The sequence below is a fragment of the Saccopteryx leptura genome, chromosome 3 (assembly GCF_036850995.1).
Source record: "Saccopteryx leptura isolate mSacLep1 chromosome 3, mSacLep1_pri_phased_curated, whole genome shotgun sequence".
Classification (NCBI taxonomy): Eukaryota; Metazoa; Chordata; class Mammalia; order Chiroptera; family Emballonuridae; genus Saccopteryx; species Saccopteryx leptura.
This window is the reverse complement of record NC_089505.1, coordinates 318,334,233-318,354,325: the sequence shown is the minus strand read 5'-3', so window position 1 is coordinate 318,354,325 and position 20,093 is coordinate 318,334,233. Positions and strand designations below refer to the sequence as shown.

General features: G+C 35.5%; 1 pseudogene; it reads right to left on the bottom strand.

The window, feature by feature from the left end:
- Positions 1–11,649: 11,649 nt before the first annotated feature.
- LOC136397476 (DNA-directed RNA polymerase II subunit RPB3-like) lies at positions 11,650–14,011 on the bottom strand (annotated as a pseudogene).
- Between the last annotated feature and the right edge of the window lie 6,082 nt (positions 14,012–20,093).

The following is a 20,093-nucleotide window of genomic DNA, read 5'->3' as shown; positions in this document are numbered from 1 at the left end:
CGGCCGGAGCGCCGCCGAGTTGGCGGGAAAAGCAGGGGTTTGGGCGCCCCCTATTGGGCCGGTGGAGTCAGAGCCCCTTAAGATGGGGGTCCCTCGGCACATTCGCCGGGATTCTCTCGTTGGTCACTAGTCAAGGAAGACAGGGAGTATGCAAACTAGTCTGAAACTTGAGAAACTCCTCTTTCTGGTGAACTTACCTCTGGCTTCCTTAGAGTCAAAACGACTCCTGTGGTTTTTACAGTGCGAAATTTGCTTTCATGCAAAACGAGTCACTCGTTTGAGCAAGTGGTTAGGTTTTCTGAGTTTAATTCACATGGGGGGTTAGGAAAAATGATTCTGATACCCTGGACATGTTATTATTATTTTTAAATTAATGAGAAGTTATTTTTTATAGCCTGAAATATCCTTTTGTGATATTCAGCTCTGGCTTGCCAGACCTGTTAAAGCAGCTATATCTTTCTAGAAAGCATTTGATTTTGGGTTCCCTTCTTCCAGGAAAGTGAGGGCAAAAAATCGTTAGGCTGCTGGGATTATCCTGGAGCACGTACAACTGGAGACCCAGACAATCTACCCAGTTCTAAAACTTGTTAACTCCCCTCTTTTCCCATAAAGTAATGTTGGCTAGGACCCTTCACAATCTCCCTAGTACTGTGCATCTATTCATAATCAAATATGGGACAAAATACAGTAGAAAAACCAAGAGTATTCAAGTGACCTAGGTAACCAGGAGCGATAGTGTAGTGGGGACACATGAATCTAAACATGAAGGGCTAATTAAATAGAACTAAATACAGGACAGAAGGAAGAGTTAAATAATCTCATTATTTTACATGAATTTATGAGTGCAGAAGAGTTACTTGCTCAGACATAAGGTATTGGTGAATGACAGACCCCTGACCCCTCAAATTAGGACTCTTTCTTGAACATTTTTCTTCTGTTCCTTGGAGGGAAATTATTTTTGAAACTTATCAAATAATAGTATTGACTTACTTATTTGGTGATAACTGGCTTTCTTTGGCTTACAAAGAATATATATTAGATTTATATACCAGAATTTGTTGCCATTTAATGATTCATTTACAACGTGAAAATTTGGAAATCCTCCAGTTGAGTTATTTTAAAGTGTCATTCATTGACTGTAAATACTGTATTAGTAGACTTTCAGCAGAAATTCTAAAAACCTGCATTCTTGCTTTATTAGCTGTAACCAAAATGAGACTTCATAACTTAGGGTTTAACTTAGCAGTATGGTTATCAGCAAACAAAAGTTCAACTAAATTCCCAGGGATGTGATCAACCATCATTGTATTAGTATCAAAGGTGAATGTGCATTTTCAGACAGTTTACAGTAGCATTCGTGTTTACTAATGTTCAAAGGACAACCAGAAATTCAATGATGAAGTGCTTGAGAAGTACATTGGTGATTTGTTTTAATAACCAATCTGGTACATCTATTCTTAGGCTTGTATTCCCCTTCAAATACTTGAGGAAGTCGTGAACATACTAACTTCCTTCATCAGAGAAAAAGATTTCAGTAGAGACCAAGGCAAAAAGTGATCAGGCATGCATGGGAAAACTCAATGTGACTGGAATTAAGGGAACAGCTAGTTAAGATAATATGAGACAATTGTAATGAAAAACTTCACTATTTTTAAGATGATAAGGTTTAGTGTCAAACATTTTTTTTTTAGTTTCTCTTGAAAATTAATGGCTGCTACAGTCCCCACATTTTAATTGAATATGTAATGCTTTAATATTAGATGTAAGATATTCATTGAAGAAAAAGTAGAATTTAACAATAAGCACAAAAGAAGATAAAAATATATGATGACACTCTTCAGAGATAAACCTCTGGTTACACCTTCAGTTGTGTAAATATTTCTTTAAAAAATGGGCTTATATTGTATATACACAGTTTGGTAAGCTGCTTTATTCACAGAATATTTTGTTATATAAATATGCTTCTGCAACATTCCCATTAATGACTGAATTGTATGAATGGTTTGTTCATAGTTTATTAAACTAGTTCTCTATTTTTACAAATTTAGGTGTTTCCCCATTTATTTTACTCTTGCAAACAGTACCATGAGGTATATGCTTCTAGACCAGGGTTTCCTAGTCTAGCGTTGACATTTTGGGCTAGATGATTCTTTGTCATGGGGTCTATCCTATGAATTGTAGAGTGTTGAATCGCATTTCTGGCCTTCACCTACTAGATGCCTGTAGCAACCACTCTCTTCCAGTTATGAGAATCCAACAAGTATCCAAAATTTACTCCTCCTGGGTCCCTCCACCATGTGAACCATTGCTGTAGATGAATCTTCTTATTTTTAATGTCTTAGGTCAACTGGTAGATGACACTTATTCTTTAATAGTCAAAGAATAAGCATATTTTAAATACCTTGGTGTTAGGTAAATTACCCTCTGGGAAGGTGATACCCAAAGAGATACTTCTTCAGCAGCATAATAAAATTTTAATGTGAAAAGTAGAATTAAACATTCATTTCTTTTTAAAATTTAAAAAAATTATTGAGACCATTATAAACTCTGTTTTAAATACCTCTGGCTGTAACCTTCCTTTACCAGTTTTTGTAGTTCTTTTCAAATTATCTGGTCAAGTTGCTTACTGCAGTTAGATGTGTCCTTCTACGTTCAGCCATCTACTGGTCTTTTGCTGCAATGACACTGTCACCATACTACCAAAAGGAAATGAGTAGCACGGACAAACTAATTAAGGGTACACAGGTGTCTATTTATGAACAGTATAAAATTATAAAGTCAAAACGTCAAATGAATGTGGATGAGTCCCAGTGTTTCCCAACGTGGGGCCCACACCCCACAGGGGGGCAATTCGATAGTTAAGGGGGGCAATTTGAAAATGGACTCGACACGACTTTAACTCTTTCGCCCCGGGCCATTTAAATGCAATGCTAGATATCGGTGCCAAATTTAACAAAAAATGCAATTCTTAAATAATTGCGGTAAATAATTATTAAGTATAATTTCATTTGACGAGACCAAAATATCAACTGGGTGATTGGCGTCATCAAGTAAACTTTGTCCTGCGTTCACCGCGGAGCGTGCCGTCTGCCGCGGGGAACCCCGGACGTTTTAAAAACTCGCTAAACAACGCAGTTATTCTCACCTAATTGGCCCATCGCAACTTCTGTAGTGTTTCACATCATTCAGTTGGTGTTAATTTGAAATAAGTGTCAGTCAAAACTGTTGTAAAAGCTCGTTGATTTAATAAATATACATATATATATATTGCATAGATATAATTGGTAAGTATTTGATTTTATTTTTATCAATATTAAACTCTTTATTAAGTACTTCTTGCATCGGGGCTAGAAAGCAATAATATTTTATAAATATTATTGGGGCTATAATAGTGCATGCATGACAATTTTAATTTTAGAAGCATAACTTTCCAGAAAATTTTGTCAAGTGGAAAAAATATAGATACCTTTTGATTTGCGCTGGCAGTGTAGTAAATGTGTTATATACATTTAAATAAATATGAATTTTTAGTATACATTTACTCTATGTCACATTGAATATATTTTAACATATATTTTAATATTAGTTTTTAATTGATCTTATTTTTATTATAGCCCATAGTAAAATGAGTGGTGCAAGCAAGAAAAAAACTCGTCAATATTCGGAGGAATATTTAAAATTTGGGTTCATACCCGCTGTTCACGATGAGCGGATTCCTTTTTGTCTTTTATGCCAGCAATGCTTGACCAACGAATCAATGAAACGAGGTCGTCTTGAGGCACATTTGAAGGTGAAACATAGTGCTCATATTAATTCAGATTTGAGTTACTTTAAAACTTTAAAGAAAAATTTTGAAAAAAGAACAACATTAAAGTCTCTATTTACTGCTCATACTTCAATTAATAATCGTGTTCTTGAGGATAGTTATCAAATTTTTTTATTCATCGCTAAAACTGGAGAAAATCATACTATAGGAGAGAATTTAATAAAACCATCAATATCAGCATTTCTTAAAACGGTTCTTGAAAAAGATGACAAAGATGTAAAAGCTATGCCACTCAGTAACAATTCTGTTAGCAGAAGAATAGATGAAATGAGTGAGGATATTGAAAAACAACTTATTGAAAAGCTGAAAACAAGAAAATTCTCCTTGCAAATGGATGAATCAACTTTGAGAGACAGTGAGGCAGTATTGATAACTTACGTAAGATATATTGATAAAGGACATTTTGCTGAAGAAATGTTCTGTAAAAGATTAGAAAGCATCACTACCTCCAAAGATATATATAATAAGCTAAAAAACTACTTAGATGTCAATGATATACCAATGAAAAATATAACATCTTGTGCTGCAGATGGTGCTCCCAATATGATGGGCAAGAAAAATGGCTGCTTAAAATTGATGAAAGATGCGAATCTGGAAATGATTCTTGTGCATTGTGTTATTCATAGGGAAAACTTGGTAGCTAAAAACATCTCGCCTGTTCTGAATGAAGTATTACATACAGTAATAAAGTGTGTTAATGCTATTAAAGCTAGTGCCAAATGTGAGCGTCTTTTCAAGCTATTTTGTGAAGAACAAAATGAAGACCATGTGAGACTTTTACTTCATACTGAAGTAAGATGGCTATCTAAAGAAAACTGTTTGAAAAGATTTATGGAACTGTTTGATACTCTTAGTGATTTTTTAAGCGACAAACCTGAAATGAAGTATCTGTTAACAATAGATGGTAAAGCATTTGTGAGTTATTTAGCCGATATCTTTGAAAAACTAAATATATTAAATAAGCAACTTCAAGGACCAAATAAAACTCTTGTCGATGCAAAAGCAAAGATATTTGGTTTCATTACCAATATTGAGTTATGTCAGAAACATATTAACAACAAAAACTTTAAACAGTTTCATTGGCTCCAAAAATGTGAAGTAACTGATACCGCTTTACTTGTTATTGTCAATCATTTGAATATTCTATTGGCTGATTTAAAAGAAAGATTTTCTGATTTAAAACAAATTGATTTCCCAACATGGATGATGCAGCCAATGTTAGTGGATTTGTCTGATATATCAAATATGCAGTATCAAGAAGAACTCGCAGAATTGCAAAATGATGAGTCAGTTAAAGCTTTATTTAATATCAAAGGAGCGATGGCATGGCTTTGTGAGGAAACAGAAATCAAATACCCAAATTCAACCAAATGTGCAAGAAAACTATTGCTACCGTTTCCATCTTCATTTTTAGCTGAATGTGGATTTAGTGCTGTAAATGATTTACTGGTAAAAAAAAGAAATCAGCTGGATATAACACAATGTGGAGACTTGAGACTAAAGCTAACCAAATTGAAACGTTATATACAATCTCTGTGCAGCAAACATCAAGTGCAGGATCACACTAAATTAAAATAATAAATTAATATAGAAAAATATGTATTAAAATTATTTGGAATTTAAATTTCTGTTTTTCATTATATGTTTTGAAATTTTACTTACTGTGTTTTGTTAACAATTTCATAGTGATTTTCTTCCTAGAATCTATCATTTATGTTTATTAAGTGAACAAATCAATTTTTTAATGTTAAAAATTATGTATGTTATATAGGGGGGGACATAAAAATTTTAGAAAGGTTAAGGTGGGGCATGGCACAAAAAAGGTTGGGAAACACTGTTAGACACTTCTATTTGCTGAATTTTTGATCTAAATAAATTTGTGTTAAAATATTGAAGTCTGAAATTTAAGAAAAACCAGAGAGTTTAAAACTTTCTCTAGTGGTTATTGGTTCCTACCAGTGAAATGTGGAGGCAATTCTTTGTAGGTTACTAGGGTTACGTGTGAGGACTTAGGGCAGTACTGGGCATATGATAATAGCCAGCACTATTAGAAGTGCATTGCCTGCATTAGTATCCATTAGCTTAATCTGCACATCAACCCTGGAAGATCAGCACTATTATTCATTCACATTTTATATGAAGAAGCTGAGGTTAGGACCTGCTCAAGGTCACAGGAAAAGCCAGTGTATGAACACATGCAGTCTATGTCTAGAATCTGCACTCTTAGCCACTAAGCTATGCTATACTCTTATCTTTAGCATTAATGTTATAGGTTAGCTCTTGTCTTTATCATTAGTAGCAGCCCTACATCTCAGAGGTTATAAAGTCCTGTTATGTTAAATAGCATGACATAGATGGGCTTTATTATATATTGTACTTTAGTTGATGTCAGACATTTTATTGAGCTACTAATATGTGTTACAAAGTCAAATCCCATTGTTTTAACTCTTCATTTTTAGTTTGAAGTTTCATAGCTATCCAGTCCAGTTAACTCTATTTTCTCATTAAAATTGTTTCACTAAAGTGAGCAATGCAACAGAACTAGGAACAATAAGATCTTTTTACTAAGCATTATTCATATGGAGCATACATTTTTGCTTGGTAGTTTTCAATCATGTTGAACTGCAGAGTTCATAGAATCCTCTGTGGGGCTGGGAGAATAATGTCCTATCTACTAGGCCTCATAGTACCCTTCGCCAACCCCTTTCCTTCTCCTGTTCTCTGGCTTGCTGGACTAGAACTTCTGAAGTGTCTTAAAATACAATCTGAAAAATGACTGATCTACATAGTGCCATTTCTGGGCTTTAGCAGTGGATTTCCACAGCCACGCGTTTATCATCTTCATATTTTGCAGAGGAGCCAGAGATACATTTATCTATCAGTCAATTTGTCCTGGACTTGTGTTTTTCATGTTGTATAGAGTTTTAATAGAACTTTGAAGAAAATATTTCTACCACTTGCCTCCTTTTATAAGAAGATTAGAACCTGTGGCCTTAACCTCACAGTAATTCTGCTGTGTTGTTCTTTGTGTGGTGGACAGCCTCAAATATGGCCCCCCAGTGATTCCCCAGCAGCTTTTATGCACACTGTTATGGAATGCCCTTCTCTTGAGTGTAGGCACCTGTGACTTGCTTCTAAACACTAGAGTTTGGCAAAAGTGCTAGGATGTCACTTCCCTGAATAGATTAAATATTCTGACTTCTGTCTTGGTAGCAGACTCTCTCCCTTACTAGTTTTGATGAAGCAAACAGCCATGTTGGAAGCTGCTGTATGGAAAAACTCACACGGCAAAGAATGCAGGCAGCCTGTTGTTAACAGCTAGTGAGGAACTGAGGTTCTTGGTCCAACAGCCCCAAAAGAGTTAAAATTCTACCAGTCACCATGTGATTTTGGAAGTACGTCTCTACTTGGTTGAGTATGTTATATAATCCATTACCACATATATGATTTGCGGGGTTTTTTGTGCTTTTTTTTAAAATAAATTTTTATTTTAATGGGGTGACATCAATAAATCAGGGTACATATATTCAAAGAAAACATGTCCAGGTTATCTTGTCATTCAATTCTGTTGCATACCCATCACCCAAAGAGAGATTGTCCTCCGTCACCTTCTATCTAGTTACATATATGATTTGAAAATATTTTCTCCCCTTCCTAGAGATGCCCCCTCAGATTGCCTTTTCACTTTGCTTCCTTTGATGTACAGATGTTCTTAAATTTGAGAGTTCCACTGTCCATTTTTCACTTTTGTTGGCTGTAGCAGGTTCCTAAGGGCAGGAATGAAATGTCTTGTCTTCCATTGTATTACCCAGATAAAGTGGGATTCATCCATAATATCTGTCTGATGACTAGCCTTAATATCTATAAAAGAAGTAGAAGAAAAGGCAATCATTAAACTTTAAGTGGGTTTCAAATGGTGGAGAATGTAACAGGAATTCAAATCATAATTATAAGTTTGGCTCTATTTCTGAAAAATTGCCATTGGGATTTTGATAGTATTCTGTTGAATTTGTAGATTGTTTTGGATAGTATGAATGTTCTTAACAATATTAAAGTCTTTTAATCTGTGACCATGAGAAGATTTTCTATTTATCTTTGCTTTCTTTTATATATTTTGGCAATGTTTTGTAGTTTTCCACCCTCTTGGTTAGATTTATTCCTAAGTATTTTATTCTTTTTGATGCTATTATAAATGGAATTGTTTTCTTAATTTCCTTTTCAGATTGTTAATGTGTAGAAATGCAAGTGATTTTTGTGACCATTTTTTTTTATTCAATGAGAGGAAGGGAGGCAGAGACAGACTTCTGCATGCACCCCAACCGGGATCCACCTGGCAAGCCCACAAGAGGGCGATGCTCTGCCCATTTGGGGCCGTTGCTTCGTTGCTCAACAGAGCTCTTCTTAGCACCTGAGGTGGAAGGAAGGCATGGAGCCATCCTTGGCCCCCAGGGCCAAGTCGCTCCAATCAAGCTGTGGATGCAGGAGGAGAGGAGAGGGAGGGAGAAAGAAGTCAGAGGGGGAAGGGTAGAGAAGCAGATGGGCACTTCTCCTGTGTGCCGTGACTGGATATCGAAACTGGGACATACACACCGAGAAGATGCTCTACCATTGAGCCAACCTGCTAGGGTATGACCATTTATTTTTAAATAAGTATTTATATTACAAAGAATAGAAAATAAAACAAGTTTAAAAAAACAAGGAAAAGAGACATCTACAGTCCCCTCCAGACAGCCAGTCCCAGAAAAATAAAACTTTGTTTTCTTTCTTTTTTTTTTTTTTCTTTTTGAGTTAAAAGTTTTTTTGTTTTTTTTTAATAAATTTTTATTAATGTTAATGGGATGACATTAATAATTCAGGGTACATATATTCAAAGAAAACATGTCTAGGTTATCTTGTCATTAAATTATGTTGCATACCCCTCGCCCAGAGTCAGATTGTCCTCCGTCACCCTCTATCTAGTTTTCTCTGTGCCCCTCCCCCTCCCCCTAAATCTCTCAAAAGTTTGTTTTCAGTAGGTTTTTCTGTGTGTTTTTTTTTTTTTTTTTTTCATTTTTCTGAAGCTGGAAACGGGGAGAGACAGTCAGACAGACTCCCGCATGCGCCCGACCGGGATCCACCCGGCACGCCCACCAGGGGGCGACGCTCTGCCCACCAGGGGGCGATGCTCTGCCCATCCTGGGCGTCGCCATATTGCGACCAGAGCCACTCTAGCGTCTGGGGCAGAGGCCACAGAGCCATCCCCAGCGCCCGGGCCATCTTTGCTCCAATGGAGCCTTGGCTGCGGGAGGGGAAGAGAGAGACAGAGAGGAAAGTGCGGCGGAGGGGTGGAGAAGCAAATGGGCGCTTCTCCTGTGTGCCCTGGCCGGGAATCAAACCCGGGTCCTCCGCACGCTAGGCCGACGCTCTACCGCTGAGCCAACCGGCCAGGGCCCCTTTCTGTGTGTTTTAAGAAAATTTTTTCCACTTTAAAAACATTATAATCAAACTGATATATAATTTTGTATTCTTCCCCATTCACTTAACAGTATAGGGTAAGTATTTCTATGTTGTGAAAATCATTGTAGGGTTTTGAATAAACTATTGTAATATAATTTACCCTTTTTGGATATTTAATTGTTTTAAATTTTTCTCCAAAATTAATGGCTCTTAGTGAACATTCTGTTCATTAACATCCTTATTTTGTATTATTTCCTAGGATAGCATAAGTACTGAGTAGTGAATACAATTATTTTTAAAGTTCTTCATATACATTGCCAAATTACAATTGCTTTCCAAAAAGTTGTATATTGTCACCAGCAATATATGGAAGATCTGTTTTACCACAATTTCATTAGCATTAAGAATCTTGTGAATGTCTGTATTTTTAAGACATCCTATATTTTTAATTGATTTCAGCGAGAGAGGAAGGTGAGGAGAGAAAGAGAGAGAAACATCAAGCTATCCGGTATGTGCCTTGATTTGGAATCGAACTGGCACCTGTGGCACTTTGGGATGATGTTCTAAACTACCAATCTATCCAGCCAGGGCAACACCCTATTTTTAATTTGCAGTTCTTCAAGTACTCATGAGCTAACATTTTTCTATTTTTCTTATTGTTTCCTATAACATTTTTTTTTATCATGAATTGACTTTTAAGATTTTTGTCCATTTGTCTATTAAGGCATGATTTTAATTTTTATTTGTATGTGTTCTTTACAGAACAAATTTGTTCATTTTGAACAATTTTTTCTTAGCCCATTGTCTGTATTTTACTTATTTATATTTTAATTTCCAGAAATTATACTTTTTATAAAATTAAATATGGCAATTTCCTTAGTTTTTTTACTGCTTTAATAAAAGCTTAGAAATTCCTTCCTCCTTCTAATTTGTATTAACTATTCAAATCGGTTTTCTTCCAGTTTTATAGACACTCTTTAATCCATCTGGAAATGATTTTGGTATGTGGTACGTAAGGTATTTATTTTTAAAAATCATATAGTTTTAGTAGAACTGTTGGTGATAGGCTAAAAATTCCTTGAAAACAGGAAGCATGACATATTCACTCTGGTTTCCTTGACTTTCCCAGACAGAAGAATCATTGAACACAGCCTCCAAGCACCTCAGCATACAGCATACAGCACCCCAAGCTGCAATCAGGAAAGATGGGTCCTCTTCTCCTTCCCTCTGCTCGGAGACACTAACTGCTTGTCCCCTGGCTAGTGTCATGACATCTCCTGTTACCCCTGTTGTCCACTGGGAACATGATACACATTTGCAAAACCAGGGAAAAGGCTACCCAAGATGTTAGCTCCTTGTGCCTCTTTCATTTGAGTTGTTCTGATTTCAATTGTTCATGCAAACCTCCACCCTCCCCATTGATAATTTTTCCTGGAAGGCACCTCAAAAGATCCTCTATCCCTAGGGTAGCCTAAGCTAATTTTCCCTGACATTCTTTTCAGGATAAATTTCTTTTCCATAGGAATAGCTCCTCTTCAGTTAAGGAGAAGCCATTGTTCCCTGTTTATCTTTTTGATTAGTAAGGTAGAGGGATTGTGGATGGGGGCCAGCTATTAGCCCAACTTCTTAGTGATCCTTTCCATGAAGTCTCTGAGGCTTGGTTGAAATGAGATCCCAATCATGCATTCCCAGTACCCCCACTGATGCCTGAAGTTGTGAGTTCCTACTACAGGTCTAACTCTGGGACCCTCATTAAAGAATTAAAAAAAACACCCAACTATTTATTTATTTTTTAGAGAATGAAATATGGGGTTTATTGGGCTGGGGCAGTAAAGGTCTAAAACTATTCTCAAAGGGTCCTCAAATTAGGGACACTTGAGAATTTGAGTCAAGATCAGACTGGCCCCTAGACAGGACTGGTCTTGTAGGCAGCCTAAATGAGAGTTCTAGCACTCAACCCTAACACCAGAAACCTAAGGTACAACTGAAAATTTTAATTTTTGAACAGAAAGTAAAAAGTTGGAATGATCAAAAGGAGAGATTCCAGCTCAGCGGTTGTCAACAGGGAAGCAGTAGCACTCCAACGGGCAGATTAGGAAATGGAGGAAGTGACGTATGGGTTCTGGTAATTAGGAGATGCTGAACATCTGGTAAAAGACTGTCCTGCCTCAAATACCAGGGCATCCCTGGTAATCTGTCTGTGAGCAAGCAAGGCTAGGATGAGTCTACACTTCCCCACTGTTACCTGTTTAGTTGGTACTGATGGCATGCCAGGAACAGCTGTAAGTAACAGGTGTCCAGACCCCAGAAGCTAGAAGAGTCTTGGAAGAGACTTGAAACATAGCAGCTGGTTTGGATCCCTTTTCGCTGAAGCAGGTGAGCTGCAGCTAATTTATGGTTAGGATGTCATTCAGAATCTCAAGCTGAAGTGAGTCTGTAAATTACTCAGCTTCTTCTTCAGGCCAGGGAGGGCTGAGAGGACAATGGTTTCAAAACACAGAGAACCACAGGACTCCCATATTGTAGAAAAAACCTCTCTATCATGCTATTGGGGTCATAGTGAACCTGTGACTCATCCAATTCTGAGTATTCATTCTTTTGCCATTCTTTTCTGGCTTGGGGTACACTGTGTGCTTCAGGGCATTGTTGGGATCATATTCAAAAGCCACCCTTGCAGTCAGGTTCCACTTAGCATGTTCCTTGCCAAAGCCCTTTTTGACATAGGCACGGAGTCTCAGCTCCCAGCCCTTTTGCAGTTTGAGGATGAGGATGTTGTCCTGCTCCACATAGCCATTGGGGTCATTATCTTGGTTCCAGGATGTCACTGGGAAGACCCAAGGGCAGTTGGAGGTGAGGTCTGGAAATGTGACACTAGGAGTCTGGTCTTTGTTGCCCTGCACATGGTAAGTGAACTCCACCGAGCATGCAGGGCAGAACTCTTCACACCTGCAGTTCTGGGGGCACTGCAGTTTGTTCATAAAGTTATCATTAGTGATGGAGATTAATCCAAGCCTGTGAGTGATGACTCCTTGTGAAGAACTGAGAAAGTGGCATTGGTTTGAATCCAGTCAGTGGCTATTATGGGCACCTCAACAATGAAGACCCTCTGAATAGAATTGGCCACCACTTGGTTGTGTTCTCAGTGATGAATTTCCCATTCTCATAAAATGCTCTGTGATCAGCGCAGTGGACTGACTGGCAAACAAAACCCCCAGCTGTTTAAAATCGAATCTTTAGTGCCTGAGGAGGAATTCGTAAAGTATGAAGGGTAGGGAGAATACAAATAAATTAAATCTAAAAGTAGTCTTCAAATCTAATGAAAGCCAATACTAGATAACAGATCTGGTAGAAAATAGAAAAGTAAACTACTGAATGTCTCTCCATCATTTTCTCCCCTAACACCAGATACTGATAAGTACCAGAATGGCCAAAACATGGACAGCAAGAAAGCCAGAAGAGAAGATCCTGAAACAGTTGCCCACTCAAACCTGACTTAAGTTGACTCTATCACAGAAACAGAATTTTCCTAGTGATGGGTACTCCAGCTCATATTATAATAGCAGGGAATTTTGAAATGATAATGGAAAGATGCACTCTAGTAGATGATGATTGTTGTTTGATCTACCCATTGTAGACCAGCGTGACCCTCGTCACATCATTCATTTGAGGGACAGGGGGAAAAACAGGTTGTTTGCTGTCTTTAAAAAAAGAGCTTATTCTTCACATTGTGACAGAACCTAAATTTTTTAAGGACTTAAGTTTACTCAGTGTCTGACAAATGTTTAGTTGGACTAACTGTACTATATGTTCTAATATCATTCACCACTGCATAAAGGGGAAAATCTCCTTCCAGTTCTGAAGTCAGGAAAATTCTGTAACTTGATTCCTCTGTAAGGGGACTCGCTTCTGGCATTGGCTGCTATTATTCTGTCCATTTTTTTTTCTCCTTTCCCTTTAAATTTCTTCTGGCTGCGCTCTATTATTCCACAGACCTTTAGGTTTTCCCTCTTTGTAATTTGATGCTCTATTCAGCAGTGTTCAGGAAGCTGTCTTGCTTTAGTTTAGTTCTTCTCGGCTGCTTCTGCTTTCCTTAGCTGAATGGGTAGCTTGTTTCCTTTTTTAGGCTTTTTCTCTTTTGAGGGAGCCTGAACTGTTTTAATACTCTATTTTAAAGAAAGTTTAGATTTCACATAGTAAGTTGACTCACATGTATCAAAGTAATAAAAAAAAAAGAGTTTAATCACTTTGATATTATTTCTTAAGGTTCATTTCATAGAAAAAGCACATTAAACTATATCCCTATCATTCACCTTCTTCTGAGACCCACACCCTGCACACTTATTTTCATCTTTTTATTTTTTTAATTTAGTTTTAATTTTTTAAGTTACATATGAGCAGCAGTTAAATTGTCAAATAGTTCCTCTAGAATTATTGCCCTCCAAAGCCTCCAGGATGCCATACCAACTCTTGGAGTCTTACAACCACCTTCAATTCCCTTTTGCTGTTAATTTTGGTACCTAAATCTGTACCTCTAAATAACATACTTATGTGAACACTTCTTGATTTTTTAAATTTTAGGTGGTATCTATTGACTTTACTCTTTAAAAGATAAAGATTTAGTTTTATTTCATTTTTATCCCCAGTACCTATAATCACAATTCCTCTCCATTCATCCGTCCATCATTGTTATGTGATACCTTTGGTTAGATAAACACATAACGTTGTCTTATTATACCTGTACAAGGCCATTTTGAACTGAACCACTTGTTATACAATATTTGCTTTTCTTGTGTTGTCCAACCTTCTGTGTCCCCTAAAGTTACTTTTTCTTTATTCATCATTTAGTTAATCCCATACTCTCCTCAAATTGTGGGATATTATTTGAATCTATTAAAGCACAGGTATTCATTAGTTTTATTTTCTTTGAGTCTTCAGACCTGCACAACTGACAGTTTGTTAATCTTTAATCACCATCATCCTCATAGACTCCCATTGCCTCTCTATTGAGTGCTGTCTATTTCTTCGATACTCTGCTTTCTTCCTTTTTTGGTTTATACACTTGCTTTGATAGAATACCCCCTCAAATAGTTTCCTGATAAAGGATGCATAGGAGTAAATTTTTGAGACCTTGCCTGTCTTGAAAGGCCTTTAGCCAGCTAGTACATTCAATTGACAATTTGCCTGAGCATAGAATAGTTGGAATAGATTATTTTTCTCAGAATTTGGAAGTAGTAGTCTTTACTGTCTTTTAGGATACTTATCTTTTGTATGTGATCTTCTTTTGTTTGCTTGTTTTTCGTTTTTGTTTTTTAATTTTTGGAAGCTTTTGGATTTTTCTCATTGCCCCTAATGTTCTAAAAAGTTTGGTAATGTACCTTCTTTTGTTTTGTTTTTATTCATTACCTGGACAATCAATATTACATCTTTCCAATCTGGAAACTCTTGTTTCCTAAATTGTTTGTTGATAAATTTTCTCCGGGTTTCTGTATCTTCTCTTTCTGGAACTTCTATTATTTGAATATTAGACTTCCCAGACTGATGCTCCAATTGTCTTGCTTTTTTTCTATCTCTTTTACTTTTTCTTTACTACTTTTATCTTTCAATTTTTCTGATGAATTTTTCATGTATATTCTTATGGTTTTAATTTCCATAAGCTCTTTAGTATTTTCTAGGTATTCTAAATAAAAAAAAAAGAACCCCCTTTATTTTTTTATGTAGCCACTAGCTCCTTTTATATAGTTCTTAGGATAGTTAAGATTTTTTAAATCTTTTCTTTCATATTAAAGACTTTCTTTGGAAATAAGGCTGTATGCTCCTCTTTAATAGCAGGGCAATAAAAGGCTAATTGGTAACTCTGCACATGTGGATGGACCTTCAAGAATGAAAGCCTCATTGTAGTTATTCTGATTATTTTACTGCCTCTATTATCATCAGTATCATGAGGTCTATTTCCTTGCACTATTTATATTTTCCTGCCTAGAGGATATTAGTTTGGTTGCCAGATATTAATTTGTGATTAATGGGGCTAAGACTTTGAGGCATTCTGTGGTAAAACTCATGTTACATCTCAGGTTCTGCTACTGCTGGCTTAAGCTTTATAGAGCATACTGAACTTCCCAGCTTCCAAAATATTGTTCCTCTAATTTTCTCTCAGCTTATCTTTGTCTTTATGAATTAATACTTTAAAAAAATTCATCTACTGTCATATATGGGTATTAGGGAGTGTGTTTTGCCCTTCATTATTCACTGGAAGTTCCAAAAATTTACAAGACTGTCAGGCAATTTTAAATTTTGGAAATGTGTTTAACATACTAATAATGCAATCAGTATTCACAAAATCTTAAGTTTAGTTTTGTATGACCTCTTTAACTAGAACGTAATATCAAATCTTGGGTCTAGGTCTGTGCTTTTGCTTTCTCCCAGTATAACTGACATGGTGCTAAGGACACATTAGGTGATGAAATAGATGCTTGCTGAATATGTGAATACATGAATAAGGATTATTTTATGATCAGATTTATGTGAAGGAAAGGAATAAGTGTACACTATAATTATTTCCTTTTTTTATAATTGGGTACCACATTATATTTCTCAGATACCTTTTCTGTTCCTCTTTTAAAAATAATCCTTAATTACACTATACCTTCAATAGTCATTTTCTTAATTCATTTTTATGAACTAGATAAAATATTGTTTAAAATTTTGAAATAAAAAAATTGAAATAATGAAGATAAGAGTAGGGTATTCCCTGCCACCACTATTATTCCAGGTGGTAGAGTGGAATGGTTAAGGACATGGGTTCTGGCCCTATCACTTATTTATGTGACTGTGGATAAGTTCTTAATCTTCAATTGTTAGTAAATATGTTAGAGTAGTTGGGAGGATTTAATTTGATATCTGTGCAAAATACTTTACAATTCCTGGTATATAAAACTCAATAAATTTTATCTATAATAACGATGATTTTTCTGAACAGTGATGATAGTAATTAATATATATTTAATTGAAATTGTTTTTAATTGATAAGTTAATTTAGGAAGAATGCCCATCTTTTTGTGTCTTTTTATTTGCTTGAGGCTTAGACATTTTAGAGAGTGTTTTAAGGTTTTCCCTTTTAATAAAGATTTTGCACATTTTTTATTAAACTTATACTTATTTTAACTTTATTTTAAATGTTTTACTTTGAAATAATTCACTTACTGAAAAGTTATAGGAATGATAGAGAGGTTCCAACTTCTCTTTACTAATAACAAAGATTCCCCAATTCTTAAATTGACCAGTTGTTAAAATTGTTAAATTTATGTTATTAATCTCTCTATATAGTTTATAAGCATTTATTATTTAATTCAACCAATCGAAAATGTTACAGATATGGATATCTCATTATCCTTTTCGTCTTTCAGTGAGTATTTATTTCCTTTAAAAAATAAAGGACACACTTTAAAATAACTGCAGTATAACTATAAATTAAAAGCAGGAAGTTTATGTAATACTGTCATCTAATACAGAGACCCCATTCAAATTTTGCCAGTTGTCTAGTAATGTTTGTTATAGGACTATGATCTCATTCAGGATTATGTGTTGCAGTTGCTTGTCATGTCCTTCTGTATGAAATAGTTCTTCAGTCTTTCCTTGGTTTTCATGACCTTGATAGCTTTGAAGTACAGGCTAGTTTGGGGTTTGTATGTTGTTTCCTCATGATTTGAGTCAGATTATATATCTTTCACAGACACCACAGAAGTGGTGCTATGTCCTTCTTAGTGCATCATGTCAGAGGCAAACTGGCGGTGTTTGCCTCACTACTGGTGATGTTAACTTAAGATAGGTTATAGCTAGTTTCATCACTTGTAAGATAATGTCAGCAGGACTTGTTCATTGTAAGGATTAATTAATTAGTATTTTGTACTTATTAGCAATTTTAATGTTAGTTGGCATTCTATTGCAAGGTAGAGCTTTCTTTTCTCTCAGTTATTTATTGATTTATTTATATCAGTATAGATTCCTAGTTCATTCACTATGGCTATTCCTATTTTATTTACCACTGTTAATTATTTTAATGCTCAAACAGTCTTAGATATAGCCCGTGGGCGAGCCAGCAAGTTACTTCTCATGTCCCTTTTTCATTTCCCTCTTATTCCTGGAGCACCTCCTTATTTGGGGCATAAGATGTTCTGGGTTCATTTTGTGTTTTCCCTGCTCTGAAATCAGCCTTTCTCCAGGAAGTTTCCTTACATTGTGGATAATAAATTTTGAGATTAATTGTGCCCATGTGTCTGAGTCTCATTTTTATGTCCCATCTATGTATGGAATCATATAGTTCTTAGTTTTTTCTAATTTACTTTTTTCACTCAGTATAATGTTATCAAGGTCCGTTCATGTTGTTGTAAATGATCTGATGTCATCATTTCTTATGGCTGAGTAGTATTCCATAGTATATATGTACCAAAGCTTTTAAATCCACTCGTCCTCTGATGGACACTTGGGCTGTTTCCAGATCTTTGCTATTGTGAACAATGCTGCCATAAACATGGGGGTGCATTTCTCCTTTTGGAACAGTGCTATGCAGCACAAAGAAAACCAGATAGAAGGTGACGAAAGACAATTTGACTTTGGGTGAAGGGTATGCAACATAATCAAATGTCAGAATAACCTGGAGATGTTTTCTCTGAACATATGTACCCTGATTTATCAATGTTACCACATTAAAATTAATAAAAAAAAATTCAGAATTCAGAAACTAAAATCTAATGCTAAGTCTGCTCCAGAATGTCATTGTTTTAAATCCTCTTAAAGGATAGAGCTACTACATACATGTATCATATATGTATATACACACATACTTTTCTGTCTACATTTCTATCTCTTGATCCATCTATCTCTATTAAAAACTGAATTGAGCCCTGGCCAGATAGCTCAGTTGGTTAGAGTGTCGTCCTGTAGCATAGGGATTGCTTGTTTAATCCCTGGTCAGGGCACATACAGGAACAGATTGAGTTTATCTCTGTCTTTCTAAAAATCAATAAATCTAAAAAAATTTTTAAATAAATTCACACTGATACCTCCTATTTCATTTCAGCATGATAGGTTTTGTTCTAGACTTCCTCTTTTCTGTACTTATAGCCCCATTCTTCAACATTTACAAAACTTGGCTCTTATTATCCTCACCATATTTATTTATTCAATTCTCCTGTATACAGCCAATATCCTTTTCACACTGGTCAAGTATTCCTATCCCATCTTCTGGCTCAGATATCACCAACCATGTGGGCTGTGGCTGTATCAGAGAGAATATATTTTCCTTTTTATTTCTGTCGTAAATGGAATTCTCTTCTTTTATAAATTCTAACTGGTCTTTGTTTACATATTTGAAATCTATTGATTTTGTGTTTTATATCCTGCTATCTTATACAATCTTCTCATTTTTTTGAGTTAGTTTTTAAAATTAATTCTCTATATTTTAGTTATACATCTTGAAAATAGAATCTGCAAACAAAATTAATTTTCTCTTTATAATTTTTAAAACTCAAATTTCCTTTTCTTTTTTAATTTCATTGGCCAATAAAATGTTTAATAGTAGTGACAATATGGACATTCTTATTTTATTCCTGACTCAGTGGGAATGTCTCTAGTCATTCTCTATTATAATGAGGCCCTGGCCAGTTAGTTCAGTCAGTCAGAGCGTCATCCTGAAACAAGAAGGTTACGGGTTTGATCCCCAGTCACCAAATGAATGCTTCCCTTCCATCCTCGTCTCTCTGGCTCTCTAAAAATCAAGCCCTAGCCAGATAGCTCAGTTGGTTGGAGCATCATCCCTAAGTGCAGAGGTGGCCAGTTTGATCCCAAGTCAGGGCACATACACGTTCTTGTATATCTCTCTCTAAAAAAAAAAAAAAAATTTTTTTAATTGGGAACAAATGTTCAATTTTGTTAAATGTCTTCTCAGTACATATCCTTATTTTTTCTTTTGACCAATTAATATGATGAATTAAGTTAATAGATTTCCTAATATTGAACCATCTTTGCATATTGGAAGAAACCCACATGATTAAAAAATTAAAATTTTAAATTAGCTGTTGGATTATGTTTGCTAATATTTTACTTAGAACCTTTATACTAATAATTATAAATAAGATTGGTCTGTAGTTTTTTTTTAAAGCAATTTTTATCAGGCTTCAGTATAAAGGTTATTCTTAAAAATAATTTGGAAGTTTTTCTTCTAATTTAAGTAGCATCAAGATTTATTGGTCTCTAACGTTTTATAAAAGTTAGTGGGACTTTGGGTTTAATGTCTTATGGAGTAGGAAGTGGGAGTTAAACTTTTTTTAATGTTATGTTTTATCATTATTCTTCCTTTATAATTTTGTGTATATTTGCTTTTATTTCTTTTAAGTCAGCTCAGGGTTTATCTGTTTTGTTGATTTTTAGTCAACAAACTTCACATATTCATTTATTTACCATTTTTAAACTCAGAAGTATGCTTTAATACCTGGGTGTTTTTGTTTGTTTGTTTGCTTGTTTTACTTTTTCACAAGTTCCCCCATTGTCCTTTTTGGTCCTTTCCTAGCTTTAATTTATACATTTAATTCTCTCTCTTTTTTTGGATTTCTCTGTAATCCTCAGTATTTTATGCATTTATTCTGAGGGGTGGTCCAGAAGCTTCATCAGACCACCCAGAAAAGGGGAAGCACCTGGCTCTATGGTAGTGATCCCCAACCTTTTTTGGGCCATGTACCAGTTTAATGTCAGAAAATATTTTCACGGACTGGCCTTTAGGGTGGGACAGATAAATGTATCACGTGACCGAGACGAGCATCAAGAATGAGTCTTAGAC